The sequence below is a fragment of the Protopterus annectens genome, chromosome 3.part1 (genome assembly GCF_019279795.1).
Source record: "Protopterus annectens isolate FY-2018-M chromosome 3.part1, PAN1.0, whole genome shotgun sequence".
Classification (NCBI taxonomy): Eukaryota; Metazoa; Chordata; order Ceratodontiformes; family Protopteridae; genus Protopterus; species Protopterus annectens.
In genome coordinates, this window is record NC_056732.1 from 480,632,785 (window position 1) to 480,640,832 (window position 8,048).

Below are 8,048 nucleotides of genomic sequence, written 5' to 3' on the forward strand. Positions count from 1 at the left end.
GTATAACCTCAGTGCTAGGTAATGTTCTAAATGCCATGCTCAAAAATTCACAAAACAATAAATCTTATCCAATCCCAGTATAACCTCAGTGCTAGGTAATGTTCTAAATGCCACGCTCAAAAATTCACAAAACAATAAATCTTATCCACTCCCAGTATAATCTCAGTGCTAGGTAATGTTCTAAATGCCATGCTCAAAAATTCACAAAACAATAAATCTTATCCAATCCCAGTATAACCTCAGTGCTAGGTAATGTTCTAAATGCCATGCTCAAAAATTCAAAAAACAATAAATCTTATCCAGTCCCAGTATAACCTCAGTGCTAGGTAATGTTCTAAATGCCACACTCAAAAATTCTAAAAAGAATAAATCTTATCCAGTCGTAGTATCACCCAGGTGCCAGATAATGTTCTAAATGCCATGCTGAAAAACTAAAAAAAAAAAGAATAAATCTTATCCAGTCCCAGTATAACCTCAGTATTAGGTAATATTCTAAATGCCACGCTCAAAAATTCAGAAAAAGAATAAATCTTATCCAGTCCCAGTATAATCTCAGTGCTGGGTAATGTTCTAAATGCCACACTCAAAAATTCAAAAAAAAAGAATAATTCTTATCCAGTCCCATTAGGTAATGTTCTAAATGCCATGCTCAAAAATTCAAAAAAAGAATAAATCTTATCCAGTGCCAGTATAACCTCAGTTCTAGGTAATGTTCTAAATGCCATTCTCAAAAATTAAAAAAAAAGAATAAATCTTATCCACTCCCAGTATAACCTCAATGCTAAGTAAATGCCATGCTCAAAAATTCAAAACAGAATAAATCTTATCCAGTCCCAGTATAACCTCAGTGCTAGGTAATGTTCTAAATGCCACGCTCAGAAAAGTTCAAAAAAGAATAAACCTTATCCAGTCCCAGTATAACCTCAGTGTTAGGTAATGCTCTAAATGCCATGCTTAAAACTTCAAAAAAAGAATAAATCTTACAGGGGACTTGTGTAGCAAACTGAGCAGTCATTTCTGACAAATTAGAGATCAGATCATCCTCTGGTGTTGTATTCAGAGCCAATATGTACACCTGAAACCACTGGAATAAATCATGAGCTAATAACCTAGATGTAATTGTGCCTGTGGAGGACCAAAGTACCCCTTATGTACAGCAGACAGCATGGAAGTAGAGTGTTTCTTTACTTTGCAAATATGCTCAGAACTTCTGTACCACCACTGCAATGACATTGTGGTACATGGCCAACACACATAACATAAAGTCTGATTTGAATCATAGCAAACTCAGATTAAAATGCTTTTAGAATTTTAAGTTTGGAATTAAGAAACTTGGAAGTATGACTGAATTCTCACAAGATTATTTTCCGGTAGGTAAGCATTTATGTACAGAGGCAACACAAGTAAATAGCTCATAGCTCATTAGTAAGCAAGCAGATAAAGGAGAGTGGGGTGACAAGCAAGCTATCAATACGTGTCACTGAGGATGTCACACATTTTACTACAAATATAATAATGTGATTCTAACATATTTGTCCTGGGATACCCAAACAGCTTTCTCTGACTTACTTTTGTGAGGTGAGAGGTTGCTGAATGTCTTGATTACTGTAACACAGTCTCTGCCATTTGGTTGTACAAAATCTTGTAAATGGAATGTTCTTGTTGTTTAACCACTAAATGAGCCTTGTGAGTAAGTCTCAATTTCTCAAATATGACTTAATAAAGTAATAGCTGTATCACATTAAAGGAGAATAAGGCAGCAAGCTTTTTGCTGCTTCCTTTTCAAGAAGTCAGGTATCAATCCAAGGTATTTAAGTTCATCCCAATAACCAACATTCCTGTAGCCAACATTTATTTTTGAACATATCTTGTCTGTGCTATTACAGTCTGCAGACTTTTTCTACCTTGATTACCAGCACTTCAGGTGTAATGTTTAAACTGAAAGATTCAGCTCCATCTGCCTTTGTCTAAAGTCATGCCGGATTCTCCAACTTAGTGTGTTTATTTACCATTATTAGCTTCCATATGATGTTAGAGGCTGCATTTCATATTACTGGCATAGCCGAGCCTGTTCCCAGGTAATCTACTTTCATTATTTCTTCTAATTCCTATTTTCATCTCCACCTGGGTTATTTCCGCTGGTGACGTTCATAGGTTTATAGGTAAGTACTAGGTGGCTGCCTTATGGATCATTTTAAGCCTGGCTAATTCCCCTTTTTGTGCTGAAAATAACCTGTCCTCATTTGGTTATAGATTGGCCTTACCCATCCTGTGCTTGATAATTATGTATTACTCCTAATAAGAATAACTTGGATCATACCATGGATAGTTTGGCAAGACCCATGCCTGGGATAAAGCATTTAGGAGTTAAGATTCACATGCACATTCTGAGAGTTGTTGTCCCTTTGTGTACTCTGGGTTGTTTATATTAACAAGCCTTATATGTTCATTCTAAGAGTATTAGTATGTTGTATAACTTTACTTCTGATTCTCTCATCTTTATCCAAGATACAGGGATGGAAAAGTAAAATCTGAACACCTTGTTCATTGGTACATCTCTGGTCACATGGATCCATTTCCATTGATGCATCACTGGTCACATGGATCCTTGCATGATCACCATTTTGAATATCACTGTGTGTGCCTCCTCTATAGCAAAACTGCTACAAATAATACTTCCTGCAAAGCCCTCCCATTGATTAACCATCCCAGTGTTATCAAAGTTGTGGAAGTTTATAAATGTGACATATTGTGATACTGAACTGTCTAATTTTTGCATAGGTACTTTGAGCAGCCAGAGTATATTTAATTTAATTGAAACTAAAATTATAAATTTCCATATATTTAATATGTTCTTCTAGTGCTAGTGATTATATTATATTACACAAATAAAAGTTATAGTTCTGTAGTCGCAAATTTTCAGTTGGCAGTCTTTGAAAGTAGTTTATTATGAATCTTCTTCAAGAGCATGAGTGATAAAAACAAACTCTACTTTTGAGCAATAAACTGACTCCCTGCAGAGTCCTTCTTTCACCAGCATCACCCCCCACACATACACACATGCAGAATAACCTACCAACTACCCTTAGGTGATGGTCTTGGGAGGTTATGTATGATGTGGCTAACAAGCTGATGTGTCCAAATGTGTAAGAAACTCTTATTCTCTTTCCTGAGGATGTTGTATGAGTAGGGCATCATAATTTTCAGTAACTGCGGCAAACAGAATACTTGGTATAAAGAACTTACCCGGACAGTTCATACAGGCCCAACCAGAGAGCTTTATTTATCACTATGTGGATTTAATCTTGTAGGCTCACTAGTTAACTGGTTGAAATTAAATGTTTTTATCAGTCCCAAACTTGGTGGATCCCAGTATGTGTTAAAGTCCCTAGAGATGCAGGACTTGTTATTTCTCATGTGATCAAGGGGATGCAATTCATAGGTTCATAGGTTCATAGGTAGGTACTAGGCTATCTGCCCAAAAGCATTTATAAGCCTAGCCGGAATGTGTTGGCTTTCGCCACCCACTTAGATTAGTTCCCTGTGCCTCTGTCCAGCAGAGCCATTGAAGTGATCCCTGGGGTAAATTTTTACATGTCCATTTTCAGCAGAGGCCAGCCGGAGAAAATACTCCATTAACATACTAGTAACTTACAGAAAAAAATACAAATCAAAATAACATCAAAACACAACTAAACAAAAAATCAACAAGTTTTATATGGTTTAGAAAATACAGAGGTATGATAACAAGAAAAACAACGGAGAGGCAACATTGAAGGTTAGTAAACTTTCTGTTTCCCATCCACTGGTCAAGGTTTCTCTTGAAGAGGGTTAGCAAAGAGCTCTCCCTAACGTAGATTGGAATCTTGTTCCAGAGCATGGAAAGTCTCTGGGACAGGAAACTATCCCTCCAGCACGTTCTATTTATTGTTGTGGTGAGATTTAGATCCCTGGAGCATGTGGCTCTAGGAGATATGGTTTTCTTTAGGTGAAGCATGTCCATCAATTCTGGGTTGGACATGGCCTTGTATGTCAGGCAGAGATCACCTGAGTACAGTTGGAGTTTCTTCAGTCGAGCTGCATAGGGCATCTGCTTGAGGCCAGTGATCCTCTTGGTGAGGAACTTCTGTGGTCTTTCCAGTTGTTGCAGGTGTCTTGTAAATTACATCCCAAATGGGGCATTGTATTCTATGATGGGTCTGATGAGTGATGCATAGAGGGGCCCAATGACCTCTTTCAATCTGGATGCAAACCCTTTTGTGATTAGGTGGGCCAAATAGAAGGATTTTCTAACCACTTTGGCAATGTGATTATCAAAGGAGAGGTTACTATCTACTTGGGTCCCCAGATCCTTTATTATGTCTTCTGTATTTAGGGGGCTACCACCTATGTGGTAGTTTGTGGGTACTTTGTTTTTTACAAAGGGGATGACTATGCACTTTTTGGCATTTAACTTGAGGCCATGGTTTTGACACCAGGTATCTGTCTCAGTGAGACCCTTTTGGAGGATGTCTGTGTCAGCCGGAGAGCCAGTTATAGCCCCTAGTTTGCAGTCATCTGCGAACTTGGTCAGCCATAGTCCTCCTGTGCTTGCCTGTACCTCTGAGAAGTATATGCTGAACAGGAGGAGGTCCTAGGACTGAGCCCTGGGGAATGCCACTTGTCACCAGTTTAGAGTCAGACCTAGCTCCTGCCACTCTTACCATGTGGGTTCTGTCCGTGAGCCAGTTGGCAACCCATCTCGTGATGTAGGGGTTTATGTTCAGGCTGGTGAGGTTTTCTATAATACCTGAGTGGGGAATGGTGTTGAAGGCCTTTGCGAGGTCTAGGTAGGCTGTCTGGACCACCTTTCCCTCATCTATAGCCTTGGTAACTGTCTCAAAGAAGTCCACCAGGTTTAGGAGGCATGATCTGCCCTTAACAAAGCTGAACTGGGTAGGGTCCAGTGTTTGGAGGTTTCCAATGTCTCTGTTAATGAGATCCATGATGATGCACTCCATAACTTTGCAGACCAAGCTAGTCAGGCTTATAGGGCGATAGTTCCTGGTGTCCGTTGTGGCTCTACCTTTGTGGAGCGGAATAGCCGTTGCTGTGCACCACTCTGTGGGCACGTAGCCTGTGGAGAGGCTGAGTTTAAACAGTGTGTTTAGGTGAGGGGTTAGTTCATCTTTGAGCTCATGTAGGACGCAGCCTGGGACACTGTCCGGTCCCATTGATGCTGTGTTTTTGGCTTTGGAGAGGGCTGTTTTAACCTGAGTGTCTGTGATTTCAGGGGCACTACATTCTTCTGGTATGGAAATTCAGCATGGAAATTGCACTCAATATGTTTCTTCTGCAGCAGAGTATGCCAATCAAGCATTCACATTCTAGCAAGTTCTGTTCAAAGTCAGTAATGATGGGTGATTAGGCATTTGGGCTAGAGAGAAGGCAATTTTAACCAGTAAAAGTATATCCTCACCTACTGTGTAATCTGTACTTTGGGTCTGACAATGTCAGCATTTTTCACAGATAGAAACTGGAAATATCAGTATTTCTCACAGATGACCTGGGAACTGACTGTAGTGCCTGACTCAGAAAGTCAGGAATTAGTTATACCCACTACATTGGGACTATGGAAATTAAACCGTGCTTCTACCAAAGCAGGACTATTTTTGATGTTGCTAGCACTTGGTAAAATAATAATTCCTCATGTTTTTAGCCATAGTTGAGGTTTTAGCTGGAAAGAAGAATAAATAAACAAACTGGCAGACATTTGTTGTCAGGCCAGAGTTTCTATGTTACTATGCAGGTTAATGGCCATACTGGTGAAACATTAAACTGAGTAAACAGTGAGATGACTTATAAGACAGTGTCATGGAGATGGAACACAGCAAAAAGTGGTGTTTTTAAAAATACTATGTCTATATAAGAATATAAAAACATTCACTCCAGCCTAAGCAAACTGAAATGTAGTACTAGAGACACACATATAGCCAAATACAAAAAAAGAAGGAACAAATGAAAGAATAGAAAGTGTGGTCTCAAGACAAAAAAACAGGTTTCATGCTTGCAATAGTATTTTATAAATGGTAGCTGGAAAATAATATTCATTAATCAGTACACGGCATATAAACTACAAAACTAATTGTACAACGTTCGGCTTCCAGTGTTTTCCCATTAAAACTGATAGTATGCAAGAATGGATTTTTCTTACTGTAAAAAGATTCCTAAGCTACTACTTAGCAATGAACTATGATGGAGATTTGTTTCCTTTTTTACAATCTCTCTTTGCTGTTTAGCTTTCTGAATGCACTATACATAAGGGGAGACTTATGCAATCTCCGACCAAAACCTAATGAATTTGCTGCACATCCGTAAATCAATCGGGGCTAGAACTACCCATTCCAGGGACCTAAATATGGCCTGTGAATGAATAGGGCATGCTGGAGGGATACATCTGTTCCCAGTGACTGCCGTATCTTTGGAATAGGCTGCCAATTCTTGTGAAGCAGAGCACGTCTGTCACAATGTTCAAAAGGAACCTAGATGAGTGGATGAGGCACCGTAAATTCTCCCCGGGGATAGTCCCCACAATCCTCCTGGACATGAGCAGTCATTAATAAATACAATCCTGGGTATTGACTACAGTATCTATGGTATTACATTGGGATAAAACAGCTAGGCTTGAAATGACCTCCAGGTTGATAGCGTAGTAACCTTCTATTATCCTATGATATATATCTGCATGGCCTCCCTGCATTCACATGGGTTTTCACCCACATTTCAAAGACATGCATTAGGTGGATTGGACAGTTTAAATTGGCCATAGGTGTGAGCGTGTATGAAGGTGCATGTGGTGAGGAAGAACTAGCATGGCTGGTCTAGTCACCCAACAGTGTAAACCTTGGCTCTAGATGATTGTCATTGCTGAAGTGACACCCCGACCCCATGTGCAAAAATGGGAAAAGGGGTTGTGGATGAATGTGTGTGTGTGTGTGTGTGTGTGTGTGTGTGTGTGTGTGTGTGTGTGTGTGTGTGTGTGTGTGTGTGTGTGTCTGTGGTAATTTGTTTTTCTTGGGAGGGCTCCCTATCAGATCATGACAGGCCAACAGCATGGTGCAAAACTTACTGTGCTCCCCAACCACCCTTGATTTGTATATACACTAGCTCTAAAATTGCTGCACCTCAGAGAAAGGGGAATACTCCTTCACATAAATTCAGACACAGTGCACACCCTCTTCATTTGCACTTAAGGAATCCAATTACAATCCTAACACTTTCAGTAGGCACTTATTTTTGTCTTTCTAGCAGTTAATCATACTGACCATCACATTTAAGATTTTTGATATTGGAAAGACCCACATACAAAGGCGGTTGCAGTGCTTCCTGCTTTACCCTCACATTAGGACTATATACAACTTTATGGGGATTCACAACTCTCTAAGCGAGTCGTGTCTGATCACACATGAAAATGTAGCTCAAGCTGGAATTCAAAGAAAGTGAACACTATTAGATGAGAAAGGTTGTGAATGGGGGATGAAGTTCTTACAGAAGCAATGCTGGTTAAACAGTAGTTGTAATTGAGATCATACAGGGTGTTTAAAAGATGAAGAAATGCGGAAGCAAGGGAAATTCACTGAAATAAAATCTATGGCATTCTGTGCAGACATTTTCAGTGCACTATAAAATTATTACTAGAACTATCAGACTGAGAGGGATGTTCTAAAGGTGTCATCTCATGACATAGTGTGCACTGTGGGAATGAAGAAGCTTAGCAGAAATAAACTCAAATCAGTATAGTTACCCCATCAAGACATTTTGGAAAAGAATACTTGAAAAGAATAACACCCACATATAGTGGTTCAAGTACATTAGTACAGCACTGAAAGTCAAGATAAGATAAAAAGATTTTTTTTTATTATTATTTCTAACCATTCTTTTCCTGTAACTTGGGATAACCATCATTAATTGATTTTAGTTCTTCTTACTAGTACTGTGTGGACAGTGGAGTCCCCACACTCTGTCCTGTGTATACATATGTGTAGTATTTTATCATTTTTTCAGACTTC

General features: G+C 39.2%; 1 protein-coding gene across 2 annotated transcripts in view; it reads left to right on the forward strand.

Annotated features, from left to right (window-relative positions):
• Positions 1-8,048, forward strand: part of COL14A1 (collagen type XIV alpha 1 chain) — a gene marked incomplete at its 3' end in the record, with an annotated part of 1,869,522 nt that overhangs the window by 1,834,641 nt on the left and 26,833 nt on the right.